The following is a 25,342-nucleotide window of genomic DNA, read 5'->3' on the forward strand; positions in this document are numbered from 1 at the left end:
GCAGTGCAGGTGTACCTCACTCCAAAAATGGGTATATGTCACCCACCAAACTAACAGACAGATTAACTTTATTAATTTCCCTGTAACGGATGCAGTGCCTAACACAAAAAATGGGTATATGTCACCCACCAAACTAACAGACGGTTTAACTATATTAATTTCCCTGTCACGTATGCAGTGCAGGTGTACCTCACACCAAAAATTGGTATATGTCGCCGATTGAACTAACAGATGGATTAACTATAATTATTTCCCTGTCACGTATGTAGTGCAGGTGTGCCTGACGCCAAAAATGGGTAAATGTCACCCATTAATCTAACAGATGGATTAACTATATACATTTCCCCTGTCACAGATGCAGTGCAGGTGTACCTCACACCAAAAATGGGTATATGTCACCCACCGAACTAACAGACGGATTAACTATATTAATTTCCCTGTTAAGTAAGCAGTGCAGGTGTACCTTACACAAAAAATGGGTATATGTCACCCATCAAACTAACAGACGGATTAACTATATTAATTTCCCTGTCAAGTAAGCAGTGCAGGTGTAGCTCACACAAAAAATGGTTATATGTCACCCATCAAACTAACAGACGGATTAACTATATTAATTTCCCTGTCACGGATGCAGTTCAGGTGTAGCTCACACTATAAATGGGTATATGTCACCCATTGAACTAACAGATGGAATAACTATATTAATTTCCCTGTCATGTGTGCAGTGCATATTTACCTCACACCAAAAATGGGTATATGTCACCCACTGATCTAACAGATGGATTAACTAATTTAATTTCCCTATAACAGTTGCAGTGTAGGTGAACCTCACACAAAAAATGGGTATATGTCACGCACCGAACTAACAGACGGATTAACTATATTAATGTCCCTGTTACGGATGCAGTGCAGGTGTACCTCAATACAAAAATGGGTATATAAACTAAATTCCTTGAATCCGTATGGCTTAAATGAGGCATTTGAAATTAATCTCCAAACCCCCCTTTTTTTTTCCATCACCTATAGTCATACATTCTCATCACCTACAGTCATATGGTTCACCATTCTATCACCTATAGTTATACTTTCATCATTTACACCATATCTGATCCAATCTTACAATCATCGGGTCTCCAACTCCATAACATTTTTCAATAATGGTCCCAACAGTGCCCTTTTATTACACATGTCTAAATCCATCGTTCATTCCCCATACCCATATCCACACATATCTACAAACATCATTTTATATATTTTTCCTCCCCCTCTGAATGTCCACAATTATTTTCCATATTTTTTTCTATATTTCTATATATCCACAGTGCCACCCTATTGATGTCATGCCATTCAAGTGTTTTTTTTTTAATACAATGTGCAACGTACTATATATATATATATATAGACACCCTCTGTGTATTATGATACAGCACCTTCTTATTGTTCCAGACCCGACGATCGTTCTGGTGTCACCGGGCATCGCTTCAGGGTCTCTGTTCTTCATATTTTTAACACTCCACTTACCCCACCAATGTCTATAAGCCCCAAAACATTGGCACATATATTTATCCTAGCTAAAGTACCCGTCTTTGCTGGGGTATATTTAATCTATTTAATTTAATGTTTGTGTGTGTCATTAAAAGATATCAACACTATCCACTATAACAGTGACATCTACAGCACCCCGCCCCCAAAACAGCGACCTCCACAGCCTACCACCCCTTAACACTGACCCCCCACAGTGCACCGTCCCTTAAAATTAGACCTCCTCAGCAGCCCACCCCTTAACTTTGACCTTTGCAGCAGCCTTCCCCTTTAACAGTGACTTTCACAGCATACCACCCCTTAACAGTGGCCTTTACTGGATATGGGGGGTGTCCTTTTGAACAGCTCACTCTAAGACAGCAGCACTGTACTGTCTGAGTATGAGCTGCAGGGTGAAAATCACCCTCCCTCCCACCTTTGCAGCTGACAGAAGTTGATTTTTACCTTCATTTTTTCATCCCCGTTGGCTGAGGAGTGGGAGGGGTTGTGGTCTAACTAGATCTGGGCATGGCTTATCTGGACCTAGAAGTTAATTTTTAACTTCATTTTTTCAATCTCAGTCGGCTGAGAAGTGGGAGGGGTCGTGGCCTAACTGGATGGGAGCATGTCCATTTGAACAGCTCACTCTTAGACAGAAGCACTGTGCTGTCTGAGTGTAAGCTGCAGGCCTAACCATAACTTGGCGTGGCTTAGCAGGACCTTGAGGTGGGGTTTAAAGTCTTTTGAGGGTGGACACATTGTGGCAGGGGGCGTGTTTTTGCTCCTTCCTGTAAAAGAGGGGTGCCCTTCTGGGCACCTTACTGGCTCATTTGCATACCAAATAAACTGGACTTTCAGAGGATAAATATATATTATATTGCTGGAGCAAAGGCACATCTTGAAATAAGGTACTAAGTGCTATTAGGCCATGGCTTTACTTCAGTAGCAATTATCCTGGTGACAGATTTCCTTTAAAGCTGACCTACAGTAGTGAAAATAAATGGCTGGGTTGTTATGGAAACCTGGAGTAAAACTGTGTTTGTGGAGGCTAACGGCCTGCGAGCTTCTATTGGCTGATGAGAGTCATGTGACAAAGCTTCTTTTGGCTAATGCATTTTTTGGGAATATCTCAGGAACAGTATGTCCTAGAGAGCTGAAATCTGGTCTAAAACCTTCCCAGACACCTGATGCACCTGTGTGCCAAATTTCGTGATTGTAAATGCGACAGTGAGGATTCTTTTAGCGGACATACACACACACATACACTCAGCTTTATATATTAGATTGTTGTTTCAATAAAAATAAAAGCTATCCACATATTAGACACAATAGGACAGGTCCTGTACCGTCCATCCCCACCCCCTGACCCCCATTTTAGCAGTCTGCACCTGATAAAGGGGCCGTTGTCCCTGAAAGCGTTGTACCATCTGCAGTTTCCAATACAATGGCGGGGATTGAGACAGTTCCCAAAGGAATTAATGAAAAATCCTTATCCATATGTTTTTTGAACTCGAGAAACACATGATTAGCGAGATAAAACACCAACTGGATGCCAAATTCTTGGAAATCTATCTCGCCGAAGAATTGGTCCCTAGGGGACTCCATCTATGCTTCAGACATTTATTTGAATATGACATTGACTTTTGTAACGATTGGGACAATTACCTCCTGGCCTGTGCGAAAGGTCTCATGACCAGACTTTTAGCCAAAAGAAAGGCTATAGCTCTGGACTTGGGGACCAAAATTAAGGAAGGTCATAACCGTATTTTAACATGCAAGGCACATCCCTCTTTTATTAAATTTGAGCGGTTAGTCACAACAAGGGCCATCGCACATGAGAAAGATATTCTAAACAAAAAAGCAGGTCAAGGGATAGGACAGTATGCATTTTTGCTGGGGATTGCCATCAGCAACGGACCACAAGTGCAGGATTTGCTCCCCTGTATATATATGCACAACTGCATATGGGTTTGAGCACTTCCTGCCTGTTGAACACCACGCTATTCTTGTTAGTTTGCTTGTATATGGAGGTGTATAAACTCCAATTTAAATGTGCCTGTTTTCCATCCAGAGGCTACATTTAGGTGCACCTGTGAAGCCTGGGACCATACCAGCCAGTCTTCAATGGGACTCGCAGACTCCTCCCATTGCTGGCATGGTAGATGCTGGAGTTAACTGGTGAGTTGTCTGTGAGTCGGTCCTCACACGCCTGTAATTCGCCCACTGGCCCATGGTATTGCCCATACGGCTCAGGTTGGTGAGTGTTAGGACCCGAGCTACTTGAGAAACTCGAGGTGCTCGGGCTCAGACATGTCCTCCTGGTAGGACATGTTTGCTAATCTCTCAATTTTATCAGTTTGAGGACTTAGGAAGATCACAGAGTGCACCTGTCCTTGTTGTTATTAAAACATGTACTTAGGAAACAGGGCTGGCAGAGTATGTGTGAATTTGTGAAACAAGTCCAAGGTCAGGGCAGGTGGCAAACAGTAAACAGGAACAGGTCAGGTTGAGCAGCAAAAGATTAGGAACCAGAATACAGGCAGCAGTCAGTACACAGGTATACAAATGGATAATAGCTTTTTACAAGCTCTAGCAAGCTAATGAGACCTAGCAAGATCTGTAGAGATACGTTGCATAGTTGCAAGTTGCATAGGTTATTAGTCAAACATAGATTAGAAAGGCAATTAAAAGTCTCTCTAATATGCACATATAGAGCCTTTGCAACCAGGCTGTGGCCTGCAGCTTGGGACACAGGAGTCTGGCGGCCAGCGAGAAGCTGAGTGAGTGATGTGATGCTAGTGTCCTGCCCGAATAGTGGGGTGACGGCAGGCATGGAGTACCATCATGGCACTTACAAACTACAGCTGATCCCTAGGGCACCCAGCTTCAGGACACCCTCCTATTAGCTTATTGACATGGGTACCAATCTAACAAAAATAGACATCAAAGAGAACATCCCCTTTAAATAACTTTTCTGCATTTGATTAGACACCAAAATTGTCAATTAGCTTGGAAAATAAGCCAAACTATCTTCTTAAAATAATTTTCTATACACAATATAATATTTAAAATACTTTGCATGCACACATTATTGCTTGAATTGATAATTGACGGGCAACATCAACAAGAAACAATTTCAGTTTAATTAGATTCCTGTCTTTTTTTCCCTTGTGAATTTCTGCTCTCATATTTAGTCTCAGGATAAAACAGATTTATTAAATGTTTGTCAATATGATAGGTGGTTGATATTTTTCACAGTATGTAAAACCCAGTGGAAGTCAGGCAATGTTATTAGAAAGAGAACATTTAAAATCCCTCTATATGAAACACTTTACAAAAGCTGTCTAATTAAGGCTACTTTCACACTCGCATTTGGTGATGGTCATGGATCTGCACAGACGGATCCGTTCTGATAATACAACCGTCTGCATCCGCACAGAACGGATCCGTTTGTATTATCTTTAACATAGCCATGACGGATCCGTCTTGAACACCATTAAAAGTCAATGGAGGACGGATTCGTTTTCTATTGTGCCAGATTGTGTCATAGAAAACGGATCCATCCCTATTGACTTAAATTGTGTGTCAGAACGGATCTGTTTGGATTAGTTTCATCAGACAGACACCAAAACGCTGCTAGCAGTATTTTGGTGTCTGCCTCCAAAGCGGAATGGAGACGGAATGGAGGCAAACTGAGGCATTCTGAGCGGATCCTTTTCCATTCAGAATGCATTACGGTAGGTCAAAATTGATCTGTTTTGGACCGCTTTTGAGATCTCTGAACGGATCTCACAAACGGAAAGCCAAAACGCCAGTGTGAAAGTAGGCACAAGTTACGATAAATAGAGTTGAGCGAACACCTGGATGTTCGGGTTCGAGAAGTTCGGCCGAACATCCCGGAAATGTTCGGGTTCGGGATCCGAACCCGATCCGAACTTCGTCCCGAACCCGAACCCCATTGAAGTCAATGGGGACCCGAACTTTTCGGCACTAAAAAGGCTGTAAAACAGCCCAGGAAAGAGCTAGAGGGCTGCAAAAGGCAGCAACATGTAGGTAAATCCCCTGCAAACAAATGTGGATAGGGAAATGAATTAAAATAAAAATTAAATAAATAAAAATTAACCAAAATCAATTGGAGAGAGGTTCCATAGCAGAGAATCTGGCTTCCCGTCACCCACCACTGGAACAGTCCATTCTCAGATATTTAGGCCCCGGCACCCAGGCAGAGGAGAGAGGTCCCGTAACAGAGAATCTGTCTTCATGTCAGCAGAGAATCAGTCTGCATGTCATAGCAGAGAATCAGGCTTCACGTCAGCCACCAGTGCAACAGTCCATTGTCATATATTTAGGCCCAGCACCCAGGCAGAGGAGAGAGGTCCCGTAACAGAGGATCTGTCTTCATGTCAGCAGAGAATTAGTCTGCATGTCATAGCAGAGAATCAGGCTTCACGTCAGCCACCACTGCAACAGTCCATTGGCATATATTTAGGCCCAGCACACACACAGGCAGAGGAGAGAGGTCCCGTAACAGAGAATCTGGCTTCATGTCAGCAGAGAATCAGTCTGCATGTCATAGCAGAGAATGAGGCTTCACGTCAGCCACCACTGCAACAGTCCATTGGCATATATTTAGGCCCAGCACCCAGGCAGAGGAGGGAGGTCCCGTAACAGAGAATCTGTCTTCATGTCAGCAGAGAATTAGTCTGCATGTCATAGCAGAGAATGAGGCTTCACGTCAGCCACCACTGCAACAGTCCATTGGCATATATTTAGGCCCAGCACCCAGGCAGAGGAGGGAGGTCCCGTAACAGAGAATCTGTCTTCATGTCAGCAGAGAATTAGTCTGCATGTCATAGCAGAGAATGAGGCTTCACGTCAGCCACCACTGCAACAGTCCATTGGCATATATTTAGGCCCAGCACCCAGGCAGAGGAGGGAGGTCCCGTAACAGACAATCTGGCTTCATGTCAGCAGAGAATCAGTCTGCATGTCATAGCAGAGAATGAGGCTTCACGTCACCCACCACTGCAACAGTCCATTGGCATATATTTAGGCCTAGCACACAGGCAGAGCAGAGAGGTCCCGTAACAGACAATCTGGCTTCATGTCAGCAGAGAATTAGTCTGCATGTCATAGCAGAGAATCAGGCTTCACGTCAGCCACCACTGCAACAGTCCATTGTCATAAATTTAGGCCCAGCACCCAGGCAGAGGAGAGAGGTCCCGTAACAGACAATCTGGCTTCATGTCAGCAGAGAATTAGTCTGCATGTCATAGCAGAGAATCAGGCTTCATGTCAGCCACCACTGCAACAGTCCATTGGCATATATTTAGGCCTAGCACACAGGCAGAGGAGAGGTTCATTCAACTTTGGGTAGCATCGCAATATAATGGTAAAATGAAAATAAAAATAGGATTGAATGAGGAAGTGCCCTGGAGTCCAATAATATATGGTTATGGGGAGGTAGTTAATGTCTAATCTGGACAAGGGACGGACAGGTCCTGTGGGATCCATGCCTGGTTCATTTTTATGAACGTCAGCTTGTCCACATTGGCTGTAGACAGGCGGCTGCGTTTGTCTGTAATGACGCCCCCTGCCGTGCTGAATACACGTTCAGACAAAACGCTGGCTGCCGGGCAGGCCAGCACCTCCAAGGCATAAAAGGCTAGCTCTGGCCACGTGGACAATTTAGAGACCCAGAAGTTGAATGGGGCCGAACCATCAGTCAGTACGTGGAGGGGTGTGCACACGTACTGTTCCACCATGTTAGTGAAATGTTGCCTCCTGCTAACACGTTGCGTATCAGGTGGTGGTGCAGTTAGCTGTGGCGTGTTGACAAAAGTTTTCCACATCTCTGCCATGCTAACCCTGCCCTCAGAGGAGCTGGCCGTGACACAGCTGCCTTGGCGACCTCTTGCTCCTCCTCTGCCTTGGCCTTGGGCTTCCACTTGTTCCCCTGTGACATTTGGGAATGCTCTCAGTAGCGCGTCTACCAACGTGCGCTTGTACTCGCGCATCTTCCTATCACGCTCCAGTGCAGGAAGTAAGGTGGGCACATTGTCTTTGTAGCGTGGATCCAGCAGGGTGGCAACCCAGTAGTCCGCACAGGTTAAAATGTGGGCAACTCTGCTGTCGTTGCGCAGGCACTGCAGCATGTAGTCGCTCATGTGTGCCAGGCTGCCCAGGGGTAAGGACAAGCTGTCCTCTGTGGGAGGCGTATCGTCATCGTCCTGCCTTTCCCCCCAGCCACGCACCAGTGATGGACCCGAGCTGCGTTGGGTGCCACCCCGCTGTGACCATGCTTCATCCTCATCCTCCTCCACCTCCTCCTCATCCTCGTCCTCCTCGTCCTCCAGTAGTGGGCCCTGGCTGGCCACATTTGTACCTGGCCTCTGCTGTTGCCAAAAACCTCCCTCTGAGTCACTTCGAAGAGACTGGCCTGAAAGTGCTAAAAATGACCCCTCTTCCTCCTCCTCCTCCTCCTCCTCCTGGGCCACCTCCTCTTCCATCATCGCCCTAAGTGTTTTCTCAAGGAGACATAGAAGTGGTATTGTAACGCTGATAACGGTGTCATCGCCACTGGCCATGTTGGTGGAGTACTCGAAACAGCGCAACAGGGCACACAGGTCTCGCATGGAGGCCCAGTCATTGGTGGTGAAGTGGTGCTGTTCTGTAGTGCGACTGACCCGTGCGTGCTGCAGCTGAAACTCCACTATGGCCTGCTGCTGCTCGCACAGTCTGTCCAGCATGTGCAAGGTGGAGTTCCACCTGGTGGGCACGTCGCATATGAGGCGGTGAGCGGGAAGGCCGAAGTTACGCTGTAGCGCAGACAGGCGAGCAGCGGCAGGATGTGAACGCCGGAAGCGCGAACAGACGGCCCGCACTTTATGCAGCAGCTCTGACATGTCGGGGTAGTTGTGAATGAACTTCTGCACCACCAAATTCAGCACATGCGCCAAGCAAGGGATGTGCGTCAAATTGGCTAGTCCCAGAGCTGCAACGAGATTTCGCCCATTATCACACACCACCAGGCCGGGCTTGAGGCTCACCGGCAGCAACCACTCGTCGGTCTGTTGTTCAATACCCCGCCACAACTCCTGTGCGGTGTGGGGCCTGTCCCCCAAACATATGAGTTTCAGAATGGCCTGCTGACGTTTACCCCGGGCTGTGCTGAAGTTGGTGGTGAAGGTGTGTGGCTGACTGGATGAGCAGGTGGAAGAAGAGGAGGAGGAAGCCGAGAAGGAGGAGGTGGCAACAGGAGGCAAAGAATGTTGCCCTGCGATCCTTGGCGGCGGAAGGACGTGCGCCAAACAGCTCTCCGCCTGGGGCCCAGCTGCCACTACATTTACCCAGTGTGCAGTTAGGGAGATATAGCGTCCCTGGCCGTGCTTACTGGTCCACGTATCTGTGGTTAGGTGGACCTTGCTACAGATGGCGTTGCGCAGTGCACACTTGATTTTATCGGATACTTGGTTGTGCAGGGAAGGCACGGCTCTCTTGGAGAAGTAGTGCCGGCTGGGAACAACATACTGTGGGACAGCAAGCGACATGAGCTGTTTGAAGCTGTCTGTGTCCACCAGCCTAAATGACAGCATTTCATAGGCCAGTAGTTTAGAAATGCTGGCATTCAGGGCCAGGGATCGAGGGTGGCTAGGTGGGAATTTACGCTTTCTATCAAATGTTTGTGAGATGGAGAGCTGAACGCTGGCGTGTGACATGGTTGAGACGCTTGGTGACGGAGGTGGTGGTGGTGGTGTTGGTGGTACATCCCCTGTTTGCTGGGCGGCAGGTGCCAACGTTCCTCCAGAGGCGGAGGAAGAGGCCGAGGCGGCAGCAGCAGAATAGGCCGAGGCGGCAGCAGCAGAAGAGGTAGCAGGGGGAGCCTGAGTGACTTCCTTGGTTTTAAGGTGTTTACTCCACTGCAGTTCATGCTTTGCATGCAGGTGCCTGGTCATGCAGGTTGTGCTCAGGTTCAGAACGTTAATGCCTCGCTTCAGGCTCTGATGGCACAGCGTGCAAACCACTCGGGTCTTGTCGTCAGCACATTGTTTGAAGAAGTGCCATGCCAGGGAACTCCTTGAAGCTGCCTTTGGGGTGCTCGGTCCCAGATGGCGGCGGTCAGTAGCAGGCGGAGTCTCTTGGCGGCGGGTGTTCTGCTTTTGCCCACTGCTCCCTCTTTTGCTACGCTGTTGGCTCGGTCTCACCACTGCCTCTTCCTCCGAACTGTGAAAGTCAGTGGCACGACCTTCATTCCATGTGGGGTCTAGGACCTCATCGTCCCCTGCATCGTCTTCCACCCAGTCTTGATCCCTGACCTCCTGTTCAGTCTGCACACTGCAGAAAGACGCAGCAGTTGGCACCTGTGTTTCGTCATCATCAGAGACATGCTGAGGTGGTATTCCCATGTCCTCATCATCAGGAAACATAAGTGGTTGTGCGTCAGTGCATTCTATGTCTTTCACCGCTGGGGAAGGGCTAGGTGGATGCCCTTGGGAAACCCTGCCAGCGGAGTCTTCAAACAGCATAAGAGACTGCTGCATAACTTGAGGCTGAGACAGTTTCCCTGGTATGCATGGGGGTGATGTGACAGACTGATGGGGTTGGTTTTCAGGCGCCATCTGTGCGCTTTCTGCAGAAGACTGGGTGGGAGATAATGTGAACGTGCTGGATCCACTGTCGGCCACCCAATTGACTAATGCCTGTACCTGCTCAGGCCTTACCATCCTTAGAACGGCATTGGGCCCCACCATATATCGCTGTAAATTCTGGCGGCTACTGGGACCTGAGGTAGTTGGTACACTAGGACGTGTGGATGTGGCAGAACGGCCACGTCCTCTCCCAGCACCAGAGGGTCCACTAACACCACCACGACCATGTCCACGTCCGCGTCCCTTACTAGATGTTTTTCTCATTGTTATGGTTCACCACAACAACAAATATATTATTTGGCCCAATGTATTGTATTCAAATTCAGCGGGATATAAATTTGAGGCCTAGTATTTAGGCGCTGGGTGACCGGTATGGATTTAGTGACAGAATTAGACTTGGAAATGCACAGAAGCGTGTGTGTGAAGTTATTCTGAATGACCCTATGTGCACCTTCAATATGATCTACCCTTTTAGGGATAGATTTCAAATAGCTCTGATATAGCAGAAACGACTAAATTATGAAATTGCTAAATTGGGAATTGTATTTCAACCCAGAACAAAAAATGTGCTTTGACGGACACTAAATAACTTTCCCAGCCACAACAGGACAGCGGTAACGAGAGATTTAGCGGGATATAAATTTGAGGCCTAGTATTTAGGCGCTGGGTGACAGGTATGGGTTTAGTGACAGAATTAGATTTGGAAATGCACAGTAGCGGGTGTGTGAAGTTATTCTGAATGACCCTATGTGCACCTTGAATATTATATACCCTTTTAGGGATAGATTTCAAATAGCTCTGATATAGCAGAAACCACTAAATTATGAAATTGCTAAATTGGGAATTGTATTTCAACCCAGAACAAGAAATGTGCTTGAACGGACACTAAATAACTCGCCCAGCTACAGCACTAGGGACAGATTTAGCGGGATATAAATTTGAGGCCTAGTATTTAGGCGCTGGGTGACAGGTATGGGTTTAGTGCCAGAATTAGACTTGGAAATACACAGTAGCGGGTGTGTGTGAAGTTATTCTGAATGACCCAATGTGCACCTTGAATATTATATACCCTTTTAGGGATAGATTTCAAATAGCTCTGATATAGCAGAAACGACTAAATTATGAAATTGCTAAATTGGGAATTGTATTTCAACCCAGAACAAAAAATGTGCTTTGACGGACACTAAATAACTTTCCCAGCCACAACAGGACAGCGGTAACGAGAGATTTAGCGGGATATAAATTTGAGGCCTAGTATTTAGGCGCTGGGTGACAGGTATGGGTTTAGTGACAGAATTAGATTTGGAAATGCACAGTAGCGGGTGTGTGAAGTTATTCTGAATGACCCAATGTGCACCTTGAATATTATATACCCTTTTAGGGATAGATTTCAAATAGCTCTGATATAGCAGAAACGACTAAATTATGAAATTGCTAAATTGGGAATTGTATTTCAACCCAGAACAAAAAATGTGCTTTGACGGACACTAAATAACTTTCCCAGCCACAACAGGACAGCGGTAACGAGAGATTTAGCGGGATATAAATTTGAGGCCTAGTATTTAGGCGCTGGGTGACAGGTATGGGTTTAGTGACAGAATTAGATTTGGAAATGCACAGTAGCGGGTGTGTGAAGTTATTCTGAATGACCCTATGTGCACCTTGAATATTATATACCCTTTTAGGGATAGATTTCAAATAGCTCTGATATAGCAGAAACCACTAAATTATGAAATTGCTAAATTGGGAATTGTATTTCAACCCAGAACAAGAAATGTGCTTGAACGGACACTAAATAACTCGCCCAGCTACAGCACTAGGGACAGATTTAGCTGGATATAAATTTGAGGCCTAGTATTTAGGCGCTGGGTGACAGGTATGGGTTTAGTGACAGAATTAGACTTGGAAATACACAGTAGCGGGTGTGTGTGAAGTTATTCTGAATGACCCAATGTGCACCTTGAATATTATATACCCTTTTAGGGATAGATTTCAAATAGCTCTGATATAGCAGAAACCACTAAATTATGAAATTGCTAAATTGGGAATTGTATTTCAACCCAGAACAAGAAATGTGCTTGAACGGACACTAAATAACTCGCCCAGCTACAGCACTAAGGACAGATTTAGCGGGATATAAATTTGAGGCCTAGTATTTAGGCGCTGGGTGACAGGTATGGGTTTAGTGCCAGAATTAGACTTGGAAATACACAGTAGCGGGTGTGTGTGAAGTTATTCTGAATGACCCAATGTGCACCTTGAATATTATATACCCTTTTAGGGATAGATTTCAAATAGCTCTGATATAGCAGAAACCACTAAATTATGAAATTGCTAAATTGGGAATTGTATTTCAACCCAGAACAAGAAATGTGCTTGAACGGACACTAAATAACTCGCCCAGCTACAGCACTAAGGACAGATTTAGCTGGATATAAATTTGAGGCCTAGTATTTAGGCGCTGGGTGACAGGTATGGGTTTAGTGCCAGAATTAGACTTGGAAATACACAGTAGCGGGTGTGTGTGAAGTTATTCTGAATGACCCAATGTGCACCTTGAATATTATATACCCTTTTAGGGATAGATTTCAAATAGCTCTGATATAGCAGAAACCACTAAATTATGAAATTGCTAAATTGGGAATTGTATTTCAACCCAGAACAAGAAATGTGCTTGAACGGACACTAAATAACTCGCCCAGCTACAGCACTAAGGACAGATTTAGCGGGATATAAATTTGAGGCCTAGTATTTAGGCGCTGGGTGACAGGTATGGGTTTAGTGCCAGAATTAGACTTGGAAATACACAGTAGCGGGTGTGTGTGAAGTTATTCTGAATGACCCAATGTGCACCTTGAATATTATATACCCTTTTAGGGATAGATTTCAAATAGCTCTGATATAGCAGAAACCACTAAATTATGAAATTGCTAAATTGGGAATTGTATTTCAACCCAGAACAAGAAATGTGCTTGAACGGACACTAAATAACTCGCCCAGCTACAGCACTAAGGACAGATTTAGCGGGATATAAATTTGAGGCCTAGTATTTAGGCGCTGGGTGACCGGTATGGATTTAGTGACAGAATTAGACTGGGATATGGCCAAAAAATAAACAGACTATTGCTGGTTAAATGCACTTGGTGTGACAGCTTCACCCTGATGTAGGCTTTAGCCAAAAAACAACCACACCATTGAGGGTTAAATGCACTTGGTGACAGGCGCAGCTTGCCCCTGATTTAGTATATGGCCAAAAAATGAACAGACTATTGCTGGTTAAATGCACTTGGTGTGACAGCTTCACCCTGATGTAGGCTTTAGCCAAAAAACAACCACACCATTGAGGGTTAAATGCACTTGGTGACAGGCGCAGCTTGCCCCTGATTTTGTATATGGCCAAAAAATGAACAGACTATTGCTGGTTAAATGCACTTGGTGTGACAGCTTCACCCTGATGTAGGCTTTAGCCAAAAAACAACCACACCATTGAGGGTTAAATGCACTTGGTCGCAGCTTGTGCTGGCGCACCACAAGACACAAAATGGCCGCCGATCACCCCAGAAAAATGTGACTGACAAACGGTCTGGGCAGCCTAAAAACAGTGAGCAATTGAGGATCAGCAGCTCAATGATCCACAGCTGCAGATCGATCAGTTAATCAAGTCCTTTGGAGGAGTTAATCTGCCTAATCTCGCCCTACTGTCGCAGCCGCAACCTCTCCCTACGCTAATCAGAGCAGAGTGACGGGCGGCGCTATGTGACTCCAGCTTAAATAGAGGCTGGGTCACATGGTGCTCTGGCCAATCACAGCCATGCCAATAGTAGGCATGGCTGTGATGGCCTCTTGGGGCAAGTAGTATGACGCTTGTTGATTGGCTGCTTTGCAGCCTTTCAAAAAGCGCCAAGAAAGCGTCACAAAAGCGCGAAGAAAGCGACGAACACCGAACCCGAACCCGGACTTTTACGAAAATGTCCGGGTTCGGGTCCGTGTCACGGACACCCCAAAATTCGGTACGAACCCGAACTATACAGTTCGAGTTCGCTCATCCCTAACGATAAATAGAAAAAAAAGGAGCACTTATTTATGAATCTGCTCCTGAAAATGAACTCACAGCCAAGAGTCAGGGTCAAGAAGGTTGTCTGTTCTCTAAAGGTGGATTTAAACGGCCCAATGTTCTTGCCGATTATCAGAAACAAACGTTCCTATAGACGTTCGCTCACGAAAGTCTGCGCTTCTAAAGGTGCTGCAGATCACCAGATGAAGAGCAAAATCCTCGTTCATCAGGTGAAATGATCAGAGGAGTGGAGACCTCAATCATTGTTCCCAAGCAACAGATCGCGCTGTCTACATTTTTTATTTCCTAATAATTTTCGGGTATACAGGGAGTGCAGAATTATTAGGCAAGTTGTATTTTTGAGGATTAATTTTATTATTGAACAACAACCATGTTCTCAATGAACCCAAAAAACTCATTAATATCAATACTGAATATTTTTGGAAGTAGTTTTTAGTTTGTTTTTAGTTTTAGCTATTTTAGGGGGATATCTGTGTGTGCAGGTGACTATTACTGTGCATAATTATTAGGCAACTTAACAAAAAACAAATATATACCCATTTCAATTATTTATTTTTCAAAAAAAAAAAAAAATCAGTGACCAATATAGCCACCTTTCTTGGCAAGGACACTCAAAAGCCTGCCATCCATGGATTCTGTCAGTGTTTTGATCTGTTCAACATCAACATTGCGTGCAGCAGCAACCACAGCCTCCCAGACACTGTTCAGAGAGGTGTACTGTTTTCCCTCCTTGTAAATCTCACATTTGATGATGGACCACAGGTTCTCAATGGGGTTCAGATCAGGTGAACAAGGAGGCCATGTCATTAGTTTTTCTTCTTTTATACCCTTTCTTGCCAGCCACGCTGTGGAGTACTTGGACGCGTGTGATGGAGCATTGTCCTGCATGAAAATCATGTTTTTCTTGAAGGATGCAGACTTCTTCCTGTACCACTGCTTGAAGAAGGTGTCTTCCAGACACTGGCAGTAGGACTGGGAGTTGAGCTTGACTCCATCCTCAACCCGAAAAGGCCCCACAAGCTCATCTTTGATGATACCAGCCCAAACCAGTACTCCACCTCCACCTTGCTGGCGTCTGAGTCGGACTGGAGCTCTCTGCCCTTTACCAATCCAGCCACGGGCCCATCCATCTGGCCCATCAAGACTCACTCTCATTTCATCAGTCCATAAAACCTTAGAAAAATCAGTCTTGAGATATTTCTTGGCCCAGTCTTGACGTTTCAGCTTGTGTGTCTTGTTCAGTGGTGGTCGTCTTTCAGCCTTTCTTACCTTGGCCATGTCTCTGAGTATTGCACACCTTGTGCTTTTGGGCACTCCAGTGATGTTGCAGCTCTGAAATATGGCCAAACTGGTGGCAAGTGGCATCTTGGCAGCTGCACGCTTGACTTTTCTCAGTTCATGGGCAGTTATTTTGCGCCTTGGTTTTTCCACACGCTTCTTGCGACCCTGTTGACTATTTTGAATGAAACGCTTGATTGATGATCACGCTTCCGAAGCTTTGCAATTTTAAGAGTGCTGCATCCCTCTGCAAGATATCTCACTATTTTTGACTTTTCTGAGCCTGTCAAGTCCTTCTTTTGACCCATTTTACCAAAGGAAAGGAAGTTGCCTAATAATTATGGCCACCTGATATAGGGTGTTGATGTCAGTAGACCACACCCCTTCTCATTACAGAGATGCACATCACCTAATATGCTTAATTGGTAGTAGGCTTTCGAGCCTATACAGCTTGGAGTAAGACAACATGCATAAAGAGGATGATGTGGTCAAAATACTCATTTGCCTAATAATTCTGCACTCCCTGTATGTTCATTTTCAAAGAAGCAGGGGTGTAACCAAAGCCTACAACACTTCTATAGAACAAGACATCCAGTACCAAAGCAAACTTTTCCAGGTAGTCATCCTGGGGTATGTGAAGTCCGAGACACTAATCAGAACCAAAAAGGGGTTTGATCCTGATGTAGATAGATTCTTTCCCCGTTACAGAGGAAAAAATCCTTATTTTGAAGCAAATTGATGTGCATACTGAAGAGTGAGATCACTTTCAATTTCACGCTGTATTAGGATTTCAAATTTCCCCAAAAAATCTGTCAAGTTTCTGGCTTGCTAGTTATCTTGGTGAATTGTAAATTAGTAAAGCAGCAGCAATAACTCATCTGGGAAGAGACACTTTACACCACCTCACAGAATAGGACGACAGAATACAATATATACTTAACCACTTCAGCCCCGCTAGCTGAAACCCCCTTCATGACCAGAGCACTTTTTACACTTCGGCACTACACTACTTTCACCATTTATCGCTCGGTCATGCAACTTACCACCCAAATGAATTTTACCTCCTTTTCTTCTCACTAATGGAGCTTTCATTTGGTGGTATTTTATTGCTGCTGACATTTTTACTTTTTTTGTTATTAATCAAAATGTAACCATTTTTTTTCAAAAAAATGACATTTTTCACTTTCAGTTGTAAAATTTTGCAAAAAAAACGACATCCATATATAAATTTTTCGCCAAATTTATTGTTCTACATGTCTTTGATAAAAAAAAATGTTTGGGCAAAAAAAAAATGGTTTGGGTAAAAGTTATAGCGTTTACAAACTATGGTACAAAAATTTGAATTTCCGCTTTAGGAAACAGCTCTGATTTTCTGAGCACCTGTCATGATTCCTGAGGTTCTACAATGCCCAAACAGTAGAAAACCCCCACAAATGACCCCATTTCGGAAAGTAGACACCCTAAGGTATTCGCTGATGGGCATAGGGAGTTCATAGAACTTTTTATTTTTTGTCACAAGTTAGCGGAAAATGATGATGATTTTTATTTTTTATTTTTTTCTTACAAAGTCTCATATTCCACTAACTTGCGACAAAAAAAAAATAATTCTAGGAACTCACCATGCCCCTCACAGAATACCTTGGGGTGTTTTCTTTCCAAAATGGGGTCACTTGTGGCGTAGTTATACTGCCCTGGCAATTTAGGGGCCCTAATGTGTGAGAAGAACTTTGCAATCAAAATGTGTATAAAATGACCGGTGAAATCCGAAAGGTGCACTTTGGAATATGTGCCCCTTTGCCCACCTTGGCATCAAAAAAGTGTCACACATCTGGTATCGCCGTACTCAGGAGAAGTTGGGGAATGTGTTTTGGGGTGTCATTTTACATATACCCATGCTGGGTGAGAGAAATATCTTGGCAAAAGACAACTTTTCCCATTTTTTTATACAAAGTTGGCATTTGACCAAGATATTTTTCTCACCCAGCATGGGTATATGTAAAATGACACCCCAAAACACATTCCCCAACTTCTCCTGAGTACGGCGATACCAGATGTGTGACACTTTATTGCAGCCTAGGTGGGCAAAGGGGCACATATTCCAAAGTGCACCTTTCGGGTTTCGCCGGTCATTTTTTACACATTTTGATTGCAAGGTACTTCTCACACATTTGGGCCCCTAAATTGCCAGGGCAGTATAACTACGCCACAAGTGACCCCATTTTGGAAAGAAGACACCCCAAGGTATTCCGTGAGGGGCATGGCGAGTTCATAGAAATTTATTTTTTTTCAGCATAAGTTAGCGGAAATTGTTTTTTTTCTTTTTTTTTTTTCTCACAAAGTCTCACTTTCCGCTAACTTGGGACAAAAATTTAAATCTTTCATGGACTCAATATGCCCCTCAGCAAATACCTTGGGGTGTCTTCTTTCCAAAATGGGGTCAGTTGTGGGGTGTTTGTACTGCCCTGGCATTTGAGGGTCTCCGCAATCATTACATGTATGGCCAGCATTAGGAGTTTCTGCTATTCTCCTTATATTGAGCATACGGGTAATGAGATTTTTTTTTCCGTTCAGCCTCTGGGCTGAAAGAAAAAAGTGAACGGCACAGATTTCTTCATTCGCATCGATCAATGTGGATGAAAAAATCTCCGCCCAAAAAAAAAAAATGGAGGGGAAAGGCATCTGCCAGGACATAGGAGCTCCGCCCTACATCCATACCCACTTAGCTCGTATGCCCTGGCAAACCAGATTTCTCCATTCGCATCAATCGATGTGGATGAATAAATCATTGCCGGGATTATTTTTTTTTATTTTTTTATATATATACAAAGTGTTTGCCAAAGCATAGGAACGCTGCCTCCTCCTCAGCTCGTATGCCTTGGCAAACGTATCTGTCACTGCAGAGGAGAAAATCCCGTCTTGCAGCGCCGCATACACCGACTTGCGTGTAATCAGCGCAATGCTTCTGTCAGAATGCACATCGGTGCTGCAGCTAGTAGATCGGTTGGTCCACCTGAAAGGTAAAAAAACCAAAAAAAAAAAAAGAAAAAACCAGGCCACAACGCAATAATTTTATTAACTTTGGAACAGAACATGTAAACTTTAACTTTTTGAACTAAACATTAACGTGTTTGCTTACTGGTGTTTTTTTTTTTGTTTTTTTTTGTTTTTTTACCTTTATAGAACAAACCTCTCCTTCCCCATGGGTCAATGTGCAAAGCGCAAATCGCCCAAAGATGTGGCGAAGTGCGTTATGCACTTTGTCCCATGTGAAAGGAGACGTTTGCAGCAGCTGTGTGAGTGAATGGGCCCTAATAGCCCTGTGTGCCTGTCCTGGTGAGATGATCCCTATGCTAATAGTGTACCTGTGAGTGGTACTTCCGGAAACACTCTCAAAAGCATAGGGCAGGGTGGTCAGGACAGTCAGGACAGAAATAGCGGGTGTCACGCCTTATTCCACTCCTGCTACAGACACAACATTTTTTTCGGGGTGGCGGTCGGTTTGAGGTACCAGGAACGACACTGGGGAAATGTCGCTTGTGTAGACGGCTAACTACACTGGTGGATGGGGCCACGGAACCTCCTGGGTACAGGAGGTTCGCGATGATCTCTTCCTGAAATTTGAGGAAGGATCCAGTTCTCCCAGCCTTACTGTAGAGAACAAAACTATTGTACAGAGCCAATTGAATTAAATATACAGACACCTTCTTATACCAGCGTCTGGTTCTGCGGGACACTAAATACGGAGCCAACATCTGGTCATTGAAGTCCACCCCTCCCATGTGGAGGTTATAGTCGTGGACTGAGAGGGGCTTTTCAATGACACAGGTTGCTCGCTCAATTTGGATTGTCGTGTCTGCGTGAATGGAGGAGAGCATGTAAACGTCACGCTTGTCTCTCCATTTCACCGCGAGCAGTTCTTCGTTACACAGTGCGGCCCTCTGCCCCCTTGCAAGACGGGTGGTAACGAGCCGTTGGGGAAAGCCCGCGCGACTAGTTCGCGAGGTACCACAGGCGCCAATCCGTTCTAGAAACAAATGCCTAAAGAGGGCCACACTTGTGTAAAAATTGTCCACATAAAGATGGTACCCCTTGCCGAATAAGGGTGACACCAAGTCCCAAACTGTCTTCCCACTGCTCCCCAGGTAGTCAGGGCAACCGACCGGCTCCAGGGTCTGATCTTTTCCCTCATAGATCCGAAATTTGTGGGTATAGCCTGTGGCCCTTTCACAGAGCTTATACAATTTGACCCCATACCGGGCGCGCTTGCTTGGGATGTATTGTTTGAAGCCCGGTAAAATGTATCAGGGACTCGTCTATGCAGATGTTTTGCTCAGGGGTATACAAATCTGCAAATTTCAGGTTGAAATGGTCTATGAGGGGCCGAATTTTGTGGAGCCGGTCAAAAGCAGGGTGGCCTCTGGGACGGGAGGTGCTGTTATCACTAAAGTGCAGGAAACGCAGGATGGTCTCAAATCGTGTCCTGGACATAGCAGCAGAGAACATGGGCATGTGATGAATTGGGTTCGTGGACCAATATGACCGCAATTCATGCTTTTTTGTCAGGCCCATGTTGAGGAGGAGGCCCAGAAAAGTTTTAATTTCGGAAACTTGGACTGGTTTCCACCGGAAAGACTGGGCATAAGAGCTTCCCGGGTTAGCTGTTATAAATTGTGTGGCATATCTGTTTGTTTCGGCCACAACTAAGTCTAAGAGCTCCGCAGTCAAGAACAGCTCAAAAAATCCCAGGGCCGAACCGATCTGAGCTGTCTCAATCCGAACTCCAGACTGGGCAGTGAAAGGGAAAACTACAGGTGCGGCTGAAGTTGGGGACTGCCAATCAGGGTTTGCCAGCACCTCTGGGATTCTAGGGGCTCTACGGGCACGTCTTTGCAGTGGCTGCGACGGGGTCATTACTGCACGTGCCACCGTACCAGCTTCAACTGCCCTTCTGGTGCTCGCTACTTCACCAGGTTGTACGGCAGTGCTGGTACTAGGTCCAGGAAGGGCTGGGCTGCTGGTGTATGCCTCACCACATAATCCGACAGCACCAGCCCCACTCTGCTGCTCTTGAAGCGGATCCTGCGCAACCTGCGGTCTAGCGACACGGGGCCGGGTACGCCTGCTGCTATCAGGGACCTCAACCTCCTCGTCCGAACTTTGGGTCAGAGAGCCACTGCTTTCTACAGGTTCGTATTCTGACCCGCTGGATTCATCAGATTAGGGTTCCCATTCCTCATCCGACTGGGTCAGAAGCCTGTAGGCCTCTTCAGAAGAATACCCCCTGTTAGACATTTGGGCAACTAAATTTAGGGGTATTCCCTGAGACTACCCAAGAAAAAAAAAGCAAGCCTGTCTTACAAAGGGGAGGCTAGCGAAGTACCGGAGGCCGCTGCGGTTGATAAAAAATATCAAAACTGATTTTTTTATCGCTGCAGTGCGTGTAAAGTGAATGTGCAGTGATAAAAAAAAAAAAAAAAATTTGTCACTGCGGTGGGGCGGGCGTGGGCGAACGCACGTGTGGGCGACCGATCAGGCCTGATCGGGCAAACACTGCGTTTTGGGTGGAGGGCGAACTAAAGTGACACTAGTACTATTATAGATCTGACCGTGATCAGTTTTGATCACTTTCAGATACTATAAAAGTACAAATGCTGATTAGCGATACGCTAATCAGCGAATAACGGACTGCGGTGCGGTGGGCTGGGCGCTAACTGATCGCTAAACTACCTAACCAAGGGACCTAAACTATACCTAAAACCTAACGGTCAATACCAGTGAAAAAAAAAAAGTGATAGTTTGCACTGATCACTTTTTTCCTTTTCACTAGTGATTGACAGGGGCAAGAAGGGGTGATCAAAGGGTTAATTGGGTGCTGGGAGGTGATCTGGGGGCTAAGTGTAGTGTAGTGGGTACTCACAGTGATGTGTGCTCCTCTGCTCCTCTCCTGGAACCAACCGACCAAAAGAAGGAGCAGAGGAGCACGGCAGCCATATAACCCCATCATATTTACTAATATATGGGGTTAAATGGCTGCTGATTGGATTTTTTGAAAATCATCAACCTGCCAGCCAATGATCGTGGCCGGCAGGTTGATGACGAACTTCTTCTTTGAATTTTGCCGGCCCACGATGCGCATGCGCGGGCCGGCATACCCGGAAATCTCGCGTCTCGCGAGAGGACGCACCGGCGCGTCCACCCAGAAGAGCACGACCGCCGAGAAGACGCAATCCTGCGTACGGCGGTCGTGAGGAGGTTAATGGATTGGGCATGCTAAGAGGCTTCACGCAAGTCTGGGATGACTATGCACAATCGTCAGTCTGTCTAAAATAGTGTAGAGCAGGGATGCCCAACCTGCGGCCCCTCCAGCTGTTGCAAAACTATAACTCCCAACATGCCTGGCCAGCCTACAGCTATTAGGGCATGCTGGGAGTTGTAGTTTTGCAACAGCTGGAGGGTCGCAAGTTGAGCATCCTTGGTGTGCATGAAGCCTTATACAGAGGAAAAGAGAGACACCATTTCTACCAAGGCAAGAAATTCACATTTATACGGTGTCCCCATATTAAACACACCCATTGTAAGTCTTAGTCTTCACTTTTATTTTCATTGTGAATCATATGCAATGTTCTATTCATAACTATTTTAGCTGGCCATTTGTTTAATTCAGCTGGATTTAATATTAAAATATTCTTTGCAGGCATAGGAAAATTTACTACAAGATTTCCTGCTGCAACCAAATACATCTGATAAGTCATTTATTATTTATAGTAGTAAAAAATGATTGCTTCTAGCAAGACTTTGCCTTAGTTCATTGTAGGAGCTCTGTGAATTAAAAGATGATGTTTCTTGAATAGTGTTCATGTTTCTTATTATCCTGAGAATGTTTTGCATGTTTATGACAATGAGAAATATTTAAGATTTTTAATCTCCATTTTTTCCCCTGGTCTTTTGAACAAATATATCGACATCTTTCTAAATGAGTTACGCAAACACATGGACACAGTTTGTGTTTTGGGTAGCTAGCCGCTTATGTACTGAAGCTGCAATATTTTTTAAAGGCTTGCTGTTGAGATGACTTCTGGCTCCATTCAAACCTGTCGCTAGAAGACGAAGACATAGTGGTGAATTAACTTCTCTAAAGGTCTACCTTGATGTATTCACACAGCCCCTTCGAATGTCTTATATGACCCCTGGCTTCAATTCTCAAAAATAGGTCATCAGTATCTCATTGGTGGGTGTCTGACTCCTAGAACCCCTACGAATCAGCAGTTTGAAGAGGCTCCTTTGTTCTTCCAAGGCCAGTGACATCACATTCATTGGTCTCAGGAACTATATGTATTTCAGTCTCATTCAAGTATCATATCAAGCACAGATGCTATAAATGTATGGGGATTTGCTTAGTAAACTGTTAGGAGGCTGCATCATTCACCGGAGATCAGCGGCCTCTTCAAATAGCTAATCAGTGGGTGTACCAGGAGTCATACCTTAACAGATCAGATATTTATTACCTACCCTGTGTATGGGTCATCAGCAGAATTTAGTGAAATTATCAAAAATTTGGGGATTTTGTGCTTTTTTTTCATCAAGATGGACGCGACTATCTCTCTGTGAGCAAATGGATGTGGTGAGTATTTTCTTTGCTGCCAATTCAGGAAAAATTGATTCATTACCACGAAGTGCAAGTAAATTCGCCTTCGTTGTGAATCACATTTTGCCTGAAATTCAGATCGAAATCGATTTGTTTCACTTCGATTCACTCAACACTAGTTATCAGTATTCTAATCCCGGAAAAGCCCTTCAAGCTAGCCATAAACATGAGATTAAAATGGGACAAACAACCAGTTGTTCGCCAAACCATTTTTAGCCAACTGTCTTATTTCTATGAAGGTCTCCTGACTCTCCTTTGAAGGTATATATTGGATTTCAACATGACTGATCTTTTATTACTGAAGATAAGCTGCTGCCAGAGGAATCTGTCAGTGGCTTATTCCACTCTCTCCACTGAAATAAACTTACAAACTCAGCCAGGCTGAATGTACGGTGCAGTTGGAAAAAACAGCAGACCATTCTCTCATGTATATGGCCAGTTCTAAGACATGTGGTTTGCATAAAGCATATACAGGTTTGAAGTTGGAAGTAAAAATGATATTATAAAATATCTTTAATATAGCCTTCAGTCAAGTTTGGATTCTTTTAATATTCCATCTACTAACTGTCTTAAAGGACATCAAAAAGATGTTTGTAGACCACATGACAACAGTGACCTACAGCATATCTTCTGAATTTTTAGAATATGCCTTTTTTTTGCTATTGTCTAAAAGAAAACAATTAGACTTAATGATGAGTGAGGTATATACACAAGACACACTTTGTAATGTGCTTCTTCTTAGACAGCCTGGTAAAAAGACACAGATGGATGAAGGGATGTCTGTTCTGGTTGGGAATGTGAAATGCAATAATACATCTTCAGTGCTTAGAGGTAACATGGATTATATTGTATCTTTGTCTGACTAGTTAATTTGGGGATCAACATTCCTATGTCCAGAAAAAGTGCATAAAATATGAAATGAGAGGATGTTAGCCTTACTTTGTTGTGACAAGTGGACTAAACAGCATCAAAGAAAAACTTCTGAAGCTTTAGAAGCTAGTAGAATGATATCTGTCCAGACACAAAGGCTTTAGCCCACAATCATTTAGTGCTAGTGATGTACTACTACTGTAAATGTACTATGCAATCCTGAAGTACTTAAAACAGTAATTTTTATTACAGTCCCAAGCTTATTGGAGAAAATGCATATATCAAGTTATGTGCTGTTGAGGTCTACTGTTCATTGGGTGATCATTATAATGCAGCATTGAAACAAAAATGTGCATGACAATTTTTTAAAGAAATATACAAAAATATTTTAAAAAAACCTGCACATTTTTGTTTTAGTGTTGCATTGCCATTATGTGTACATGACATAAGTATACCAGTGTTTATCTTCCTTGAGAACATCTAACTGCTGGATGCAGAGTCCCACTGCCAATGAGCCGAGGTGAGGTGATTGCCTCAGGAGGCGCGACTAGGAGACAAGTTAGGGTGGCAGTAGGGTCATGGGAAAAGAGCACTTGTCTCTTTTTATTCAACTCTAATGTTGATGATACAGTTGCATGCTGCAGCAGGGCACAGGAGCGATGTCAGAAGCCCAGTGCAGAGTCAATGGAAACAGTCAAAGACAAACAAAAATAAAGATATAAATTTTGTAAGAGTATAGTAGTATATTTACCGTATTTTCCGCTGTATAAGACGCACCGGCCCATAAGACGCACCTAGGTTTTTGAGGAGGAAAATAAGAAAAAAAATATTTTGAACCAAAAGGTGTGCTTTTGGTGGTTTTTGAACTAATTGTGGTCTGTGGGTGACGCACTGTTATGGAGGATCTGTGGATGACACACTGTTATGGGGGATCTGTGGGTGACGCACTGTTATGGGGGATCTGTGGATGACGCACTGTTATGGGGGATCTGTGAGTGACGCACTGTTATGGGGATCTGTGGATGACACACTGTTATGGGGGATCTGTGGGTGACGCACTGTTATGGGGGATCTGTGGGTGACGCACTGTTATGGGGGATCTGTGAGTGACAGACTGTTATGGGGATCTGGGGATGACGCACTGTTATGGGGGATCTGTGGGTGACGCACTGTTATGGGGGATCTGTGAGTGACGCACTGTTATGGGGATCTGTGGATGACGCACTGTTAGGGGGGATCTGTGGGTGACGCACTGTTATGGGGGATCTGTGGGTGACACTTATGGGGGATCCTCTCTGGATGGCA

This window comes from Bufo gargarizans, chromosome 5 (genome assembly GCF_014858855.1).
Source record: "Bufo gargarizans isolate SCDJY-AF-19 chromosome 5, ASM1485885v1, whole genome shotgun sequence".
NCBI lineage: Eukaryota > Metazoa > Chordata > Amphibia > Anura > Bufonidae > Bufo > Bufo gargarizans.